We start from the raw sequence: 17,808 nt of genomic DNA, 5'->3' as shown, positions 1-17,808 counted from the left end.
ACAGTCGAGGGCCATAGTGGCCCTCTTGGGGAAAATACAGGATCTGTAAACTGGAAAGCCTTGTGGTTCTTAGTCTGTGATCTTCAAGGCCAAAGAAGAGAGGAAATCAGCCCAAGACCACCACTTCTGTCAGGAGCGGAGATCTACCGGCCTCCAACCTTGTAGTCGGGTCCTCTTTCCAAGGCACTCTATTCCCGGACCTCACAGCTCCCCTCGGATCCCCGGAATCCAGCCTGGCCACCCTGCTCTCTCTCAGGGGTCCAGGGTAGGTGAGCGGCGCCTGCCCCTCCCAGCTCAGTCTCTTCCCGACCCAGAGGAAAACCCGCGGTGGAGTCCTCGGCGGTGGGGTGGGGCGGCGCGCGCAGGCGCAGAGGCCGCCAGGTTGGGCCGAGGAGGCGCCCTGCTCCACACCTGATGCAATCAGCCTTCCGGAAAAGGGCACGGCCGCAGGGCTCACCCAGGAAATACTTCCGCGCCCTCCTCCGGCCGCTGCGCCTCCGGGGACGGGTTCCCAAACTCCCCGGCCAGACTTCGCCAAGGGCGGTGTTCTGCGTCCCACCGGGGATCCGCTGGAGGAGTTGGGAAGTCACCGCCTGGGCACACAAAATCCCTGAAATACCCTGACAGTGACGTCGAAACGGCCATCTAGCGTTCCGCAGCTGCAGGAGGAAATTCCCTTAATTATGAATTTACAGAGGGGACTGATCGGGGCTGGAGGGAAGGCTTTGACCCTTCCCTTGTTTCCCTCCTTCGTCCGTCTCCCAACACATTGTCTCTCTCATTGAAAGGAACGTTTACTGTAACAGCAGTTTTAAGGCAGTATGGAGAGGACTCGCCATGCCCTCTGTCTTGCTAAATATGTAACAGCACTTTAGCTTTGCTGCATAAAGCTTTCCCACTGCGTACTCATTTTATAAATAAGTAATTGGTTTCTCCATACCTCATCATTTAAGTTTACAAAGAAAATCATTTCTCGTTTCACCACTTTATGCAATTTTTATATATATTGTGAGTGAGTTTTTTCTTCATGCTGACTCATTAATTGTTTTCCAAGGAAATGAAATATCCAGGAATATTCCAAGTGCATGTTTTTTAAAGCATGGAAGTAAACGCTGTGAACAGTACATAAAAATGACCTCTCTTAAGTCCCTTAAGGCCAAAAGTCTTTCTAGAGAGTTGGGGGAAGGAGGCAGATCCAAGAAATTTTATGTGGAAGGATACTTCAGAGACCATTCTAGAACCAAATCAAGATCAACTCTTAGATTTTACAGATGACCTCTCTGTGGCCCAGAGAAATAAATGACTTCTTTACTTAGACAAACCAAAGGCAGAACTGTCACTTGAAGCCAGATTTCTCAAAATTCCAATCTAATGGGAAAAAAATGTTTTTTTGCACAAACACCGTAGGGAGTGCAATACTATATTACAATGCAGTTTTACAATCCAAAGATTACAAAATACAAAATTGGTGACAACAAAAGGGATCCTATTACTTGTTCCTACCTGTGACGTCATTAGTCTGTAAATAGTCTGTGATCAACAAATATCCAGCCACTTCTAAGTAGCATTGAAGAACCAAAGTCTAGGCATTAAATATTTCAATTACACAGGTATGAGTCGGGTGCAGTGGCCCAAGCCTGTAGTACCAGCTACTGGGGAGGCTGAGGCAAGAAGGTACATGAGGCCGGATGTTCAAGGTTGCAGTATGATCTTGCCTGTGAATAGCCTCTGCATGCCAGTCTGAGCCACACAGCAAGACCCCATCTCAAAACAAAACAAAACAAAACAAAACCAAAAAAAGGTATAACTACAAAACATCAAGAAATCTTCTGTGCCAACATTTAGAACTTTCAGTATTGTTATTTGATTGTGTGGTATATGTGCAAGGGTTTGAGCTTAAACCAAGGAAATTTTAATGATCACAACAAAATATCATGGTCATGATTTTCTTCTGCAATGATTTTAAATACTTTAACAATATAGAAATCAAAGTGAAATCAAAAACAACTCAAAACTCATGCCTGCAATAAGATAAAATCTAATTCTTCAAAACTTTGTCTACCTTCTTATCGTGAGGAATGTCTATTTCTTTTTGGAATGTTCTGACAGATCTGGAGGAAGACCTTCTATTGAAGCAAAAATAGAGTCGAGTAAATATCAAAATGCAGAGGTACAAAGTACACACTATCACACAGTACTAGTTTTAGAATAGCTAACTCTTACTGAGTATTTAGCTTGTGCCAGATATTGGCTAAGCATTTTCCATAGGTTATTTAACTTAATCCTCACAACTACCCTATGAATGAAGCACTATTGTTATCCCTATTTTATGGATAGGGAAAGGAGGCTTGCAAATGTGAAATAGCTAACTCGAGGCACAAAATATTCAGTGGCAGAACTGGGATTTGAACCCAGGCAGTTTTCCTGGAGCTTGAGCTCTTAAATAATAATCTATATGGAAAAATGTAAATACAGATAAAATGACTATAATGATTCTCAGATAAGAAAGGAGAGGGAGCATTGTACTTACTCTCCTACAGATAAAACATAGTAAAATAAGTCTGTGGTCCACACTAGGGAAGAAACCTTTTGCTAACTAATAAATTATGGTCCCCAAATGCAGGACCAATATTACCCAGAGGTGTGAGGCAGGTGATCAAATACCGAGTGATTTTTCAGGAGTACCAGCAAGGCCTCTTCTCTGATGAACCCTCTATGCCTGACTGGTTTATCTTGTCCTAAACCATCCAATATGGCAGTCACTAGCCACATATGCCTATTTAATCTCAAATCACTTAAAATCAATTAGAATTAACTCTTCGGTTCCTCATTCATACTGGCCACATTTCAAGTGCTCAGTAGTACCTGACCTAATAACTACTGTATTGGATAATGTAAGTAAAAAGCATTTGCATCACTGCAGAAAATTATATTGGACAGTGCTGCTCTGGTCCTTAATGTCATTAGGGCAATCCTTTAATCTCTCTTCATACTGCACTATTCCTGGGAGGACCGTGTTTCCATGGTCTCCCTTCCCATTGAGTTTCAGTCCTATTTTTCCAAACTAAAATTATTATTAGAGTGTAGAGAGGTACAAAGAGGTACAAAGCACAAAGTCCCCTATTATCATGGGAAGAATAGGGGCACTGGAGTAAGACCTTGTTTCACATCCCAGCCCTTACTAGTTGGGTGACCTTGGGCAAGCTACTTTACCTGACTGAACCTCGCTTTTCTTATCTGCAAAATGGGCATGTTAATTTTTTCGTTATGGGTTTGTTTAAGATTAAATAACATATGTAAAGCTTTTGGTAGGCCTCACATGGGAAGATTTCCTTCCTTCCACTTCTATTTCAGTTAATGACATTCCCCAATGTTTCTAAACTCAGGTTTCTAAACTAGAAATCTCAATCATCTTCAATTCTTCCTTCTTCCTCAACCACCCGCATTAAATTAATCATCAAGCCCTTTTGCTCCCAACTCAGGGATGCCTCTCAAATGTGGGCCCACCTCTCTGTCCTCACTGTCCACTGTCCTCACTGTCTTTTCATGCCTAATATTTCAGAATCGAGCTAACTGACCTTGGTGACACCCATCACTCCCAATCCAAGCCCTTTCTCCACACCGCTGCCAGAGTGATGCTTCTAAAAAAAGATGCTGATGATGTCATTCTCCTCCTTTAAGACCGCTGATGACGTCCAGTTGCTTAAAGATAAAATCTTAACTACTAAACTGAAGGACTCACATAACCAAACTCCATCACTCCATCACTGCTGCTTGTTTGGTTGGTAATAAAAAGAAAATTAAAAATATAACAGCCCTTATTCCATTTCAAAAATATATTTGGATTCCTCTACTACCAACCTCTTTTTTCAGCCACCCCATCCCCAGCTCATACCTCTCCCTCTACCCAACCCCCACACCGCAGCAACTTATGCCCATGAGGCATTCCTGGAAACACGTAGCGGCCTTTCCCGACTCTGCCCTTGCGCGCAAACCTCAAGCTAGACTAATGCTTTTACATGTTCTTTATCTGGCAGAATTTTACTTACTCTCTAAGGTCCAGTTCAGATTACTCTCTAAGGTCCAGTTCAGATATCACCTATTCTATAAAAGCTCCTTCAACTCCTTCAGGGAAAGGTGGATACCGGCTCATCTGTGATGTCATAGATTTGAGATAGATTGTAGATGTTGTATTTGGGCTACCTGGGTTTAAATCCTGGCTACACCACTCTCCCACTGCTAGTTTTGGGCAGCCGACTTAAGCTCTTCACCCCTCAGTTACCTCATCTGAAAACAATGATAATCATAGCGTGAATATCTTATTGTTGTTACCAAGCATGTGAGATAATGCACGTGAAGCTCATAACAGTGTATCTGGCCCACAGGCAAGCACTCAGTACAGATTATCTTCAAATTGTTGCCACTATGATTATCCATCTTATCCTTTTGTCTCAATGTGAATTTTTTTTAACATTTTCAATAATTTTTAATTTAAATTTTTTATATTTTACATTTACATTTGATTTTTATATTTAAAAAAGTATTTTATTACAGAAGCACTTCATATTTATTGATTAACATTTAGGAAATTCAAATGGCTTGCCAAAAAGATTAAATTCTCTATTGTTTGAGACATCTCTTGGTTACAAGCAAAAGGAACTCATCCTGGTTAACTTATCCAGAAAAAATAATTTCTGGGAGAGTTGTCAGGCATCTCACTACATCAACCCAAAGATGGAGAATCAGGTTAAGAAAAGGGTTGGGCTCCATGGAGGATTGTCGGCAAATAACAGACAAGACCACGGCACAGTGTGTCACCAATGGCACAACCCCACTGGCCACTTGTTGTAGCCACAGTTCCTGAACCTTTGCGACTTAGCTAAAGTAGGAAGAGCATGTTATCCCCTCTCCCACTTACCCACCCCATGATCTTTACCTGTGTTTGGTTACTGACAGGCAAACAAATCTTGCACTTACAAGCTTTGGTGCCTTTGCTTATGCCATTCCCTTTGCCTGGAATAGTCTCGCTCTGTTACCCAGGCTGGAGTGCAGTGACACGTTCATGACTCACTGTGGCCTCAACCTCCCTGGCTCAGCCTCCCTAGTAGCTAGGACCACAAGTGTGCACCACTACCCCCAGATAATTTTTTTTGTTTTTCGTTGAGATGAGGTCTCACTGTGTTGCCTAGGCTGGACTTGAACTCCTGAGCTCAAGCAATCCTCCCACCTCGGGCTCCCAAAGTCATGGGATTACAAGCGTGAGTCACCACACCTGGCCTGCTCACTTCTTGATTCCAGAGCTTGCCATATGTTTTTGTAGCACTTCGCACATAGTACAGTTAGATGTTGTATCGTTCTTTGTTGCTATGCTGTAAATTCCTATTTTCAGTCACATCACATAGAAGACACTTGATAAATATCTGTTTAATGAATGAAAAGAAGAAAAAATTAAATTAGATTTTAAGGCACTGTACTAAGCACTTCACAAACATTAACTCACTGGGTGCGGTGGCTCACACCTGTAATCCCAGCACTTTGGGAGGCTGAGGCTGGTGGATCACTTGAGTTCACCGAGTTTGAGACCAGCCTGGGCAACATGGTAAAACCCCTTCTCTACTAAAAATACAAAAATTAGGCCGGGCGCAGTGGCTCATGCCTGTAATCCCAGCACTTTGGGAGGCCAAGGCGGGCAGATCACAAGGTCAGGAGATCGAGACCATCCTGGCTAACTCGGTGAAACCCCGTCTCTACTAAAAATACAAAAAAAAATTAGCCAGGCGTGGTGGTGGGCACCTGTAGTCCCAGCTGCTCAGAAGGCTGAGACAGGAGAATGGCATGAACCTGGGAGGCGGAGCTTGCAGTGAGCCAAGATCATGCCACTGCACTCCAGCCTGGATGATAGAGTGAGACTCAGTCTCAAAAAAAAAAAAACAAAAAAAAAAAAACCAATAAATTAGCCAGGCATGGTGATGTACATCTGTAATCCCAGCTACTAGGGAGGCCGAGGCAGGAGAATCGCTTGAACTCAGGAGGCAGAGGATGCAGTGAGCCAAGATCACACCACTGCACTCTAGCCTGGATAACAGAGTGAGACTCTGACTCAAAAAACAAACAAAACCATCCAAACGTTAGTGCAATTTAGTCTCAATTTATAATACAGTTTCTCCTCAGATAGGCTAATTACGCTTTTATAACAGAGGAAACTGAGGCCAGAGGAGTGAAGTTACTTTCCAAAGGTCACACAGCTATTAAGGGACAGAGACAGAATCTGAAGAAGGCAGTCTTGCTCCAGAGCATAGGCTTTTATCTAAAGAGATGTTATGACTCTGTGAAAGGTAGTATAGGGCCCTTTTTCTAGAAAATACTACCACATCTTTGTTTGTTATTTAGAGCGCTAACAGTCTCCTGGTAAGCAGAGAAAGCTAATTAAATGTTTCTGTACATTTTCAATACTGAAAAACATATTTAGTCAATTTCATAAATACTTATTCCATCATTCCTGAACAATGGTAATGGAAAGCTCTATACACAAATTCATAGAAACTCAATTAAATGAGCACAAAAGCACACAATAAAATCCATCACACTCTGTCTCTGCCCTTCCCCAGGTTACCAGGAGTTGTTAGTGTAGACACTGGCATTTTATTGAACTGGTTCCGGCTACAAGGAATTTATATTCTTATGCTCACGGCAATCTCCTTCCCTGGTTATATGATATCTCTCACCCCTCCTAGAATCCCTCTTTTGCTTATCATCAAACAGCAGAAACTTGACTCCAGAGTACCAATGTGCAGGGTGCCTCACAATTAATTGTCTGCATGATAAGGGCAAGAATTTAAATCTTGTGAATAGAGGAAAACCATCAACCTTCATATTCACAGGGTACATAAATTACACCATCCAACCTGAAAAAATACTCCATTTTAAATTCATATAAACATAATTAAATAGGAATGGGGAATCTGAAATGAAGAACACTGAGAAAGAAAACATTTAAAAAGAACTAGAAATCATTTACAAGAGAAAATGCTTTGCTCATCCCAGAGATAGATAAGATATATATTGCTAATTTGCAAAGGCATTGATAGTCTCCTTGATCAAGCAAAGGATTTATAAGTCTCCTTTCTCTATTTGTTCCTGCCAGTATCTTCACTTTTAAGTGCCTCATTATAAGGTCTGCAAAATAAGAAAAGAAAGGAAGATGGAGAAAAAAAAGATCTAAAGATTTCTTTTGTTTTTAAGAGATTATTATAACAAGCAAACATTTGTCATTAGGTTAAACGAAAGCAAGCTAGCTCCTTACAAATATCTGAGATCATAAAAACTGAACTTGGCGGGGAAGGGACATTAGTATAGGAAGAGGTATGATTAAAGTAATAGTATAGAATTAGTAGCTAACATGGAAGTTAGATATTAGCCAAAAAAAAAAAAAAAGATTCCTGGTAAGGTCAATTAGATACAAGGAAAAACTTCAAAAGAATATAACAAGTGCTCCATCCCATGAGACTTTTAGAATTAACCTGGACAAAGAGCTAGAATATATTTCGTAGGAAGCAATCTTTTCTGACAAGCTGGTAGATTAGCTCTAATTGATTTTTCCACTTCTAATTTCTTTGACTCTCTGAAATGCTATTTGTATAAGACAAATGAGTTTTCCTTGAGGTTGAATTTTCTGTCTTTATTTTAATCAGATGAGATATGATTTCTCATGAAAATAGTTTCCAAGCCAATGACTTTGTAAGTAATAATTCTCTTATGTAGACAATAAAAGCTTAAAAATCAAAGTTATAGCATTAGTAAACATGACAAATCACCATATATTTTCTTCCATCATGCACTGGCAAAATTATTGGAATAAAGTTTCCAAGTGAAGGAATAGGGTACAGGAAAAGTGGAGCAGGCTAATATTCTACCAGTTTTTATCTTTTTGTTCTAGCTTCATATCCTCTCTAGAAAGTTATCACTAATAGAAAAATACGTAATTCTGTTGAAATTATTTAAAGTTTATACCAGATAACAGTTCTGAGAACATGAGGTGCAATATCACATGCATGTTAATTATGTTATTTATTATCATAAAAAGAGCAAAATTAAAAATGTACTAGAAAAAGTTTTGCCTGGAGTCTTTGAATTTTCTAAGAGAACACTTAGGGAAAGAGGAAAAGAAGAGGAAATACTAGGTGAGGCAGGGGATAGATCTCTTTCTCCTCATACATATATATGTGTATATATATATATTTAATATCTAAAATCTTAAAAAATATATATATTTCAAAGCTGTTTCTACAAATTTTAATGTGTTATTTTTTTCCATGACTCAAAATATGACTAGAACAAATATTCTAAATTAAAATTTTTTTTTTTTACTTCAGGTCATAAAAATATTTTTCCCTATTACAGTCTGACAGGTTACAAGTTTTGTGTATTTTACTTTGTTTCATTCTTACATTTAAACTTTAATTGTTTTCTAATACACTGTGAAACAGGGATATAACTTTGCAAGCAGAAAGCCAACTGTTCTCATGCAATGTATCAAACAATCTTTGCATTGCCACTTATTTATAACATCACCTCTATTATATGTCCAGTTCTCATTGGTCTATTCCTATGCTGTCTATTCCCTTTCATAGATTACTTCTTCTATGAGGGTGCTAATACTGCACTATTTTTGTTTCTATACCTTTGTAATATATCTTGATATCTGGTAGTGTGGGTCTCTCTTCTCTGTCCTGCTTTATCAAGACTGACTTAGCTTTTCTTTCATAATATCTTTTCCACATAAAATTTATAATTACAATATCAATTTTGATGAAAAATCTTTAGAACTTTATTGGTGTTAATGTTTTTTTTTTTTTTTTTGAAACAGAGTCTCACTCTGTCACACAGGCTGGAGGGCAGTGGCACAATCTCGGCTCACTGCAACCTCCACCTCCCAGGTTCAAGCGATTCTCCTGTCTCAGCCCCCCGAGTAGCTGGGATTACAGGCACGCGCCACCACACCCAGCTAATTTTTTTTTTCTTTTTAGTAGAGACGGGGTTTCACCATGTTGGTCAGGCTGGTCTCGAACTCCTGACCTCGTGATCTGCCCGCCTTGGCCTCCCAAAGTGCTGGGATTATAGGCTTGAGCCACCGGGCCCAACCATGGCTGGTATTCTTATAAGAAAAATATAAGAGGCTGGTGATGACAAGGACTAGTGGATCAAGATGATATCATCAGAACTGGGTCTTTCTCCAGCTCCATGTCCTGCCTCTCTGTTCCATCTGGGCTGAATCATCCTCTTGCAGGGCCCTTTCCCACAGTGGCTCTGGGTCCTCAGAGTGGTTAAATTCCTACTTGAGACAAAAGATCTGCTTTCCTTGATTCTTCCTGACTAAACAGATCCTAAGAACTGGGAGTCAGTCTCTTTCTCAAACTGAGTTCTTTATACCACGGGAACATACAACACATTATAGGAGTTACTGGAAATCACAGGATAAACCTATATCCTCCTGGAATGACAAATGTGTTAGGATGGAGAAAATACTTGATATTAGAACACATATATAGACCAGGTGTGGTGGCTCATGCCTATAATCCCAGCACTTTGGGAGGCTGAGGCGAATCACCTGAGAGAATCACCTGAGGTGAGGAGTTCAATACCCTGGCTAACATGGTGAAACCCTGTCTCCACTAAACATACAAAATTAGCTGGGTATGGTGGCGGGCGCCTGTAATCCCAGCTACTCAGGAGGTTGAGGCAGGAGAATAGCTTGAACCCGGGAGGCAAAGGTTGCAGTGAGCTAAGATCACGCCACTACATTCCAGCCTGGATGATAGAGCGAGACTCTGTCTCAAACACACACACACACACACACACACACACGCACACACACACACAATGAAGTAGACTAAAAAATGGACAAAAGTTTTTTAGATGAAACACAAGATGCCAAAAGGCACATTTCTCTGGAGGCAGGCACTGGGGACCTCCAGAGCTCAACGTTCTTCTGCTGTAAGGGATAGGTTAGAGGGAAAGCACGCAAGACAGGGCCTTCATGGTTCCATGAAATGAACCTTAATAGGCTTTTAGTACTTTTCTGTATAGTAACTAACATGCTTGAGGGCTTCCTATTTGCTAAACGTTGAACAAGTATGAATTCACTTAATCCCAGAGGCATTCTGTGAGGTGGGTGCTGTGAGTATTCATATTTTTCATATAGGAAAAATGAAATTCAGAGAGGTCCAATAACTTTCCCAAGGCAACTGGAAAAATATGTGAGTATCTTCATCTCTTTCCACATTTTGTATCTTCTCCACTTTGTGCTAATAGAATGTAGGACATACAAAAATAGAGAGATCCAGGAACTTGTTATCTCTAAAATAAAATGTCGCTGAAGTCAAAGACAGCTACAATCAATGCCTGAATTAGAACATTTCATTTCCTACCTCTTAACCTAATGTTCATTTTTATACTTTTGTTCTCTTGAATTCGGTTTTTCAACTGCATGTTTTAATAGAAAACTTTGACTTGTTTACTACATCTATCTATCTGTCTGCTTGCCTGTCTGTCTGTCTGTCCATCTGTCCATCCATCCATCCAATTACCTATCTCAAAAGCCAATTTTTTTCTGAGGCAGGCAATTGAAGGCCGCCAGAGTTCAAGGTTCTTCTGCTGTAAGGGGTACTTTAGTGGGAAAGTCTGATGGAAGAGCTTGATGAGCAGAGTCGGTGATGCCTGCTTTAAACGTATATATTTCTCTCTTGGAATCTATATAAATGTTGCCCTGGGTATAATCTCTTTGGCCTGGTATGCTATATAAAAAGAAAGAAACAAATGAACAAATAAATAAAAGATAAGTTTGACAATATTAGAACTCTGAACAAGCAGGCTTCACAAGTATAGAGGTCATAAAGAATCTCTTTATAAAGGTTGTATTTTTTATGTCTTTATTAATTTTCTACGTTCCATATATACAGTTCATTTTCCTCTAAAAATTTCAATGTTGTTTCAGTGTCTCATAAACACAAGCTCAAATCTATAACTTGGAAATTTTCAGGAGAAAAGATTAAGGCTGGCTACGCCTCATCAATAGCATTATCTTTTTTTTAATGTTTAGTACTTTGTTCTTACTCTACTGTGTTGCTGGGAATAAGAGGCTTATAGAGCCAGACTCTAAAGATCATTTCTATTCCTTTCTGACTTAAATGTTTTTTCTTTCTCTCTGTTTCTCTCTTTCCCCCACCTTTCTTTCTTTCTTTTTTGAAACAGGGTTTCACTCTGTCACCCAGGCTGGGGTGCACTGGCATGATCACAGCTCACTGCAGCCTTGAACTCCTGGGCTCCAGTGATCCTCCTGCCTCAGCCTCCAGAGTAGCTAGGACTACAGGCGTGTACCACCATGCCGGGCTAATTTTATTTTATTTTATTTTTGTAGAAACAGTTTCTCATTATCTTACCCAGACTGGTCTCAAACTCCTGGCCTTGAGCGATTCTCCCACCTCGGCCTCCCAAAGTGCTGGGATTACAGACATGAGCCACCGCACCCAACCCTGATTTACACTCTCGTAAATCTGGCTTATGTATCAACTAATGTTCATACTGACATATTTCCCCACAGTGTTCTAGTTTGCTTTTGTGGCATGGGAGCTAATGCCGTTTCATCTCCTTAAATACTCTGCCCCAATAGATATAGAGCATTATTTTTCATATGTTAGTTATCCACAATAGTCAGGAACTTTGTTGAAACATGTGGTTTCTGACACTTAACTTGACATGCATAGAGAACAATAGTTGCACAAAATTAAAATCATTTTTTAAAGAAGATGATTGAAAACAGTGGGAAAATCTTTCCCCTGCCTTTCTGATAAGCATTCCATAATTTCAATACTTTTTAAGTCTCTCATGTTATTGCTTATGATATAAATTATATCTATTTTTAAACTTGTTTTTCAGTATGTAAACAACTCCCAACCTACTAATCAAACTTTGCAGATATCAAACCAGTGTTTAAGATAAAACTTATATGATCTCTTAAATAAAAACCTAATAAATACATTCATTAGAAATCAAGCTGTAACAATGTGGCAGTTTTAGAAAATCACAAACCGAATTGTTTTGCTGCAATTTCATGCATTACCTTGACAATCTAGGCCACCTAAAATATAAAGCAATGGTAACAAAGGTGATGATAATTCACTGCAAACAAATATTTTAAAAGAGAAAACTGAAGGGGGAAAAAGCCCAACCAGCCAATGGTTTCCTTTAACCTCATTTCAAGTATATTTCTAAAGAGGACAATCATTCAAGGGAAATCAAAGGAAATTTCTAAAAAAGTAGATTTCTCTATTCTGACAAGTTGAAAGAAATTGTTGAAGGAACCTTTTGCCAAAACATACCACATTGGATCTTCTGCCTGAGGTCTTTGTCAAAGTTGAGTTAATGGTTGAGACTTCTGAAAATGCAGTATTAGTGAAATGTAAAATGAGTCATATGCTCTTTTCAATAGCCACATAAATAACCAAGAGGCATGTGGCATAGTGGGTTCTGTCCTACTTTGGCTACTTGACGGGCATTATAACCTTTGACAATTCATTTACCCACAGAAGGCTTCACTTTCAACACATTGAAGTGACAGGTGGAACTGGGTTGGAATTCCAGGTCCATCTCTTATTACTATATCATTTTAGGAAAGTTACATAACGTCTATGAATCTATTTCTTCAACCATAAGATGTGAGGAAGGCACCAAAAAATTATTTGGGGCCAGGCGCAGTGGCTCATTCCTGTAATCCCAGCACTTTCAGAGGCGGAGGTGGCAGGCTCACCTGAGCCCAGGAGTTAAAGACCAGCCTGGTCAACATAGCAAGAGCCCATCCCTTAAAAAAAATTTTTGGAAGAAGGGAGGCCAAAAAATAATACATAATGTATTATTCCATTTACATAAAACTCCAAAAAATGCAAACTAATCTACAGTGACAGTAAGCAGATCAATGATTGTTTGGGGACCTGGGAAGCAGAGAGGGGTGGGTGGAAAGAATTACAAAGGGGCAAGGAAACTTGAGGTGGTGGATATGTCCATAATCCTAATTTGGTGATGGTTTCACAGGTATATACATCTGTCATAACTTATCAAATCACACATTAAACATTTAAAACATTTATTGTATGTCAATCACACCTTTTTAAAAAAGGGTCAGAGAATTCAATAAGATAGTATGTGAAAAACAATTAGTGCAGTGTATGGCACAAGTAGGCCTCTAGAAATGAGTCCCCACCCCCACAACCCCAGCTTCATTTATGTCACAGGGCTATTTAAAATGGTAATCTACTTCAGAAACATCCATGAACTCTGAAATCTCTTTAGCAGTTTTGTAGCTTGATAAATATTTTCAAAGAAAAATATGGGATAATATGAAAATACCTCTGCAGCTTATTTAGGATATTATTTCTGTGGCTTTTTTTCAAATCTTTATTAGAGGCATATTTTACATCGTTGGACTCACACTTTACATAGGACTTGCATGCTACTTCTCAACTCCATGGTTTACATAAGATGTCTGCAAACTACTTTTTTCCTTTTTTTCATTATTATTATTATTATTATTATTATTATTATTATTATTATGTATTTATTTATTTATTTTTTGAGGCAGGGTCTCACTCTATCATCCAGGCTGGAATGCAGTGGCCCGAACACAGCTCATCACAGCCTTGACCTCATGGGCTCAAACAATCCTCCCACCTCAGCCTCTCCAGTAGTTGGGACTACAGACCTGCACCACCATGCCTGGCTAATTTTTGTATTTTTTTTGTAGATATGGGTTTTTGCCATGTTGCCCAGGCTGGTCTAAAACTCCCGGGCTCAAGTAATCCACCCACCTCGGCCTCCCAAAGTGCTGGGATTACAGATGTGAGCCATCATGCCTGGCCCACAGACTATTTTTAATGACTGTCTCATGATTTTCTTAGGGCTAAGAATTCCTGATATATTTGTAGGGAGAATTGCCAGGATTTACTGACAGATTGAATTTGGGATGTGAGAGAAAGAGGACTCAGGGATGACACTACAGTTTTTGGCCTGAGTAATTAGAAGTTTGATGAAGCTGACATTTTCTGAGAAAGGAAGAATTTGTAAGGGGCAGCTTTGGTGGGGAACTTCCATTTTGAGGAGAAGTTAGGTATTAAACATCGCTGAAGTAGGCAGTGGACCTGAGATCCAAGGGGAGGTCCAGCTGGAGATATAAATGTGGGAGTCTCCAGCATAAAGATGATATTTAAAGCCATGAGTTGGATGAGGTCTTCAAGGGCATGAGTATAAATAGACAGCAGAAGAGGCTCAACAACTGAGTCATGGAGGCCCCCTAATGGCTAGATCCTGGAGTTGAGGAGGAAGCAGTAAAGGTGACAGAAAAGGAGTGTGATCAACGAGGAAGGAGCGTAGGCTGTTTGGGAAGCCAAGTGAAGAAAGTGTAGAAGAGAATGATGCTTATCATTCAAGTAAGAGGAGAATGAAAAACATGCTCTTAAAACGAAGGGTAGTTATATCAAGGGCACTATGGGTAGAGCGGATTCAAAAGGTTATAATAAATGGAAATTTCTCCTAGGAAGATACACAAGTGGCCAATGAGCACAAGAAAAGATTCTCACTATCATTATCCATCAGAGAAATATACATCAAAACCACAATGATGTACCGCTTCACACCCCTGAGGATGGCTGAATTCTGAAGAAAAATAACGTGTTGGTGAGAATGTGGAGAAATCGGAACCCTCATACACTGCTAGTGAAATGTAAAATGGTGTAGCACTTTGGAAAACAGTTTGGCAGTTCCTTAGAAAGTTAAACATAGAGTTACCATATGATCCAGCAATTCATCTACTAGAAATATATCCAAAAGAAATGAAAACATATGTCCACACAAAAACTTGTACATGAATGTTCATAGCAACATTATTCATAAGAGCCAAAAACTGGGAAAAAAAACAAATGTCCAGTGTTCAGCAAAAAATTAAGAGACATAAAGAGAAACAAGAACCTATAGCTCATACATGATGGGGGAAAGTAATCAGTAGAAACTATCCCAGAGGAATTCCAGATGTTATACTTAGTAGCCAAAGACTTTAAGTCAGCTATTTAAAATATGGTCCAAGAACAAAAGGAGTTGATTTCTAAAGAACTAAAAAAAGTATTAGAGCAAAGTCTCACTAAATAGGGGTTATTAATGAAGAGACAGATATTATAAACATAAAAAGTGTCAACAAATCCACTCAAAAGTGTTTTCTTTCGAGAAAAAGGAAAGAGACTTTATTTTAGCAAATGGTTTGCAAACCAGAGATACACAGGCTTTGATATAAAATGAAGGTGTGTTCAGACAGAACAAAGAAAGATATAAAATGAAAGTGTGTTCAGACAGAACAAACAAAGTGCTTGTCTTTATATTATAGAGTTTTTGCGCAGGCTACCACTCTGGTCTACTTATGGAAATGATGGATGCAAACTTGCTTAGTTCTGCTTGGTTGATGCTTGCTGAGTTCTGATTGGTAGCTGCAGGTTACAGTCTTTGGTTGGTTCAGGTAGCATAAACAGCAACACCAGCCATGTAAGTCTCGAAGTTAAACAAGTGTGGGGGCTTTCCAGGAACTCAGAATATGTGTTGTCAACTGAAGAATCACAAGGTTCAAAAATTTGGAGAGGAGAGCTTTATTTCTTATAAAGAGTTGAGGCCAGGTGCAGTGGCTCACGCCTGTAATCCCACCAATTTGGGAGGCCGAGGCAGGCAGACCACCTGAGGTCAAGAGTTCAAGACCAGCCTGGCCAACATTGTGAAACTTCGTCTCTACTAAAAATACAAAAAAAATTAGCTGGATATGGTGGCACGAGCCTGTAGTCCCAGCTACTTGGGAGGCTGAGGCAGAAGAATTGCTTGAACCCAGGAGGTGGAGGTTGCAGTGAGTCAAGATCGTCCCACTGCACTCCAGCCTGGGCAACAGAGGGAGACTCCATCTCAAAAATAAATAAATAAATAAAAATAATTAAAATAATTAAAAAATTTTTTTAAATTAAAAAAAAAGGGTTGCAGCCTGTAGAGTGGCCGTCTGCAGGCTGGGCAGCATAGCCTCGGGCAGAAACTGGAAGCAGGCACTTTGAGGGAGGGAAGAATGAGACTGGAATTTATGCCAAATGGTTCGTCTACGTGTACATATTTAATAGGTTATAGGAGGAGTTATGAATATTTATCATGGGATGAATGTGTGCATGCACAGTAAGCAAACGTGTGTTATTACACACGTCCCATGTTCACTTTAGGGTGGAGACTTAACATTTAGATGAATTAAAATTAGGCTGTATAGCTCAAAGGTGAAACAGAGGACACAAAGGCATCTTGTGCACAGCCTCTGTGAACTGACCAGAACCAGTCCATTGTCAATGGTTTCTTATTAGGAAGGAATGCTGGTCAGCTGTTGTGTTGAAAGTCCAAAAAGGCATGGGAGTGTCAGATGGTTAGCTGATGTCAGTGGTGGAACGAGTCTTTCAAAAGGGGTGGTTTCTGTTTAACCCTTAGGAAAGAAAGTCTAACAGTGGTCAGTGAGGGTGGGCATTTAACAAGGTGTGTCTGACCTCTCTTCTTGTCATGGCTGGGAATTCAGTTATTCACCCTTCTAGGGTCCCCATGGCCAAGAGGGAGTCCATTCAGTTGGTTGGGGGGCTTAGGATTTTCTTATTTCTCCGTGTGTGACCTCTAGTCAGACAATGGCCACTTGGCCATATTTGGAATTGAGGCCCAGTTAGCCACTCAAGGTCCATCTTGACAGATTAGCCCTTTGAGGGTTCACAAAAGAAATGTTTGGAGCTGAAAAGTACAATAATCGAAATGTGACTACCCTGGAAGTCAGGTTCCACCCACCTGCAGGGGTTATTGTTGTTGTTGCTTGTGCTCATGCTTGTGCTCCAGGCATGAGCCACCACGCCCGGCCTGGACAAGGATTTTCTTAATTGCCTGAAACCAGTACATCTCCCAATCTTTGGCAAGGGGTTCTAAGTGTATTTTGGGGTACATTATCAGCACTCAGCCAGGCCACGTTCAACTCTTTCTGGGCCTTTATTTCCTGATTGTGCAGAGCCTCAAGGTCAGCTGCAGGTGAGAACATAGGGCCTTCTCATGTTTTCCTGAGCATGTATGCAGACTGAGCATATGCACGTGGCCTTCTAGATTCCCAGGAATATGTCAAACCTTTCCAAAGCTCCTGTAGACATTTCACTGCTCAGCTTTTCCGTGTAAGCTCCTGTGGGAGAGGCCTTCAGCAATAGGCCATCTCTCTGTCAGTACAAATAAAGAAAAGCCTCTCAAGTGAGTCTTCAACTGTTTTTGGCTCCTTTGATAAAGGGGTGAATTTTTGGAGATCCTTCTTCTGCCATTTTCCTAATGTCACCCAGCATTTCCTCTTTTATCTTCTGGGGAATCATTTATGTAAGAATAGGATGATCCTTTCTTTGAATGTTTGGTAAGATTGTCATAAAAGCATCTAAATCTCAGTATTTTTTCATGTAAGATTTTTGATTGCTGCTTTATTTTCATTCACAGTGCATGCTTTCTATGTTTTTCTAAGTATTTGAGATTTTTCTCTAGGTTCAAATTTGTTGGCAAAAAATTGTTCTTAGTATTTCTTATTGTCTTTTAAATCTATAAAGTGTATGTGATGGCCGGGCGCGGTGGCTCAAGCCTGTAATCCCAGCACTTTGGGAGGCCGAGATGGGCGGATCACGAGGTCAGGAGATCGAGACCATCCTGGCTAATATGGTGAAACCCCGTCTCTAATAGAAAATACAA

General features: G+C 40.1%; 1 long non-coding RNA gene across 1 annotated transcript in view; it reads right to left on the bottom strand.

Annotated features, from left to right (window-relative positions):
- Positions 1-3,990: 3,990 nt before the first annotated feature.
- LOC111550893 overlaps positions 3,991-17,808 on the bottom strand; it is a 33,465-nt gene continuing 19,647 nt past the window's right edge. The window contains exons 2-3 of the long non-coding RNA XR_002734196.1: positions 5,273-5,420; positions 3,991-4,287 (exon numbers count right to left, since the gene is read on the bottom strand). This is a non-coding gene — a long non-coding RNA (uncharacterized LOC111550893). The remainder of the gene's footprint in view (positions 4,288-5,272; positions 5,421-17,808) is intronic.

This window comes from Piliocolobus tephrosceles, chromosome 3 (genome assembly GCF_002776525.5).
Source record: "Piliocolobus tephrosceles isolate RC106 chromosome 3, ASM277652v3, whole genome shotgun sequence".
Lineage (NCBI taxonomy): Eukaryota > Metazoa > Chordata > Mammalia > Primates > Cercopithecidae > Piliocolobus > Piliocolobus tephrosceles.
The sequence above is the reverse complement of the archived record's forward strand: the minus strand, read 5'-3'. Positions and strand labels throughout refer to the sequence as shown.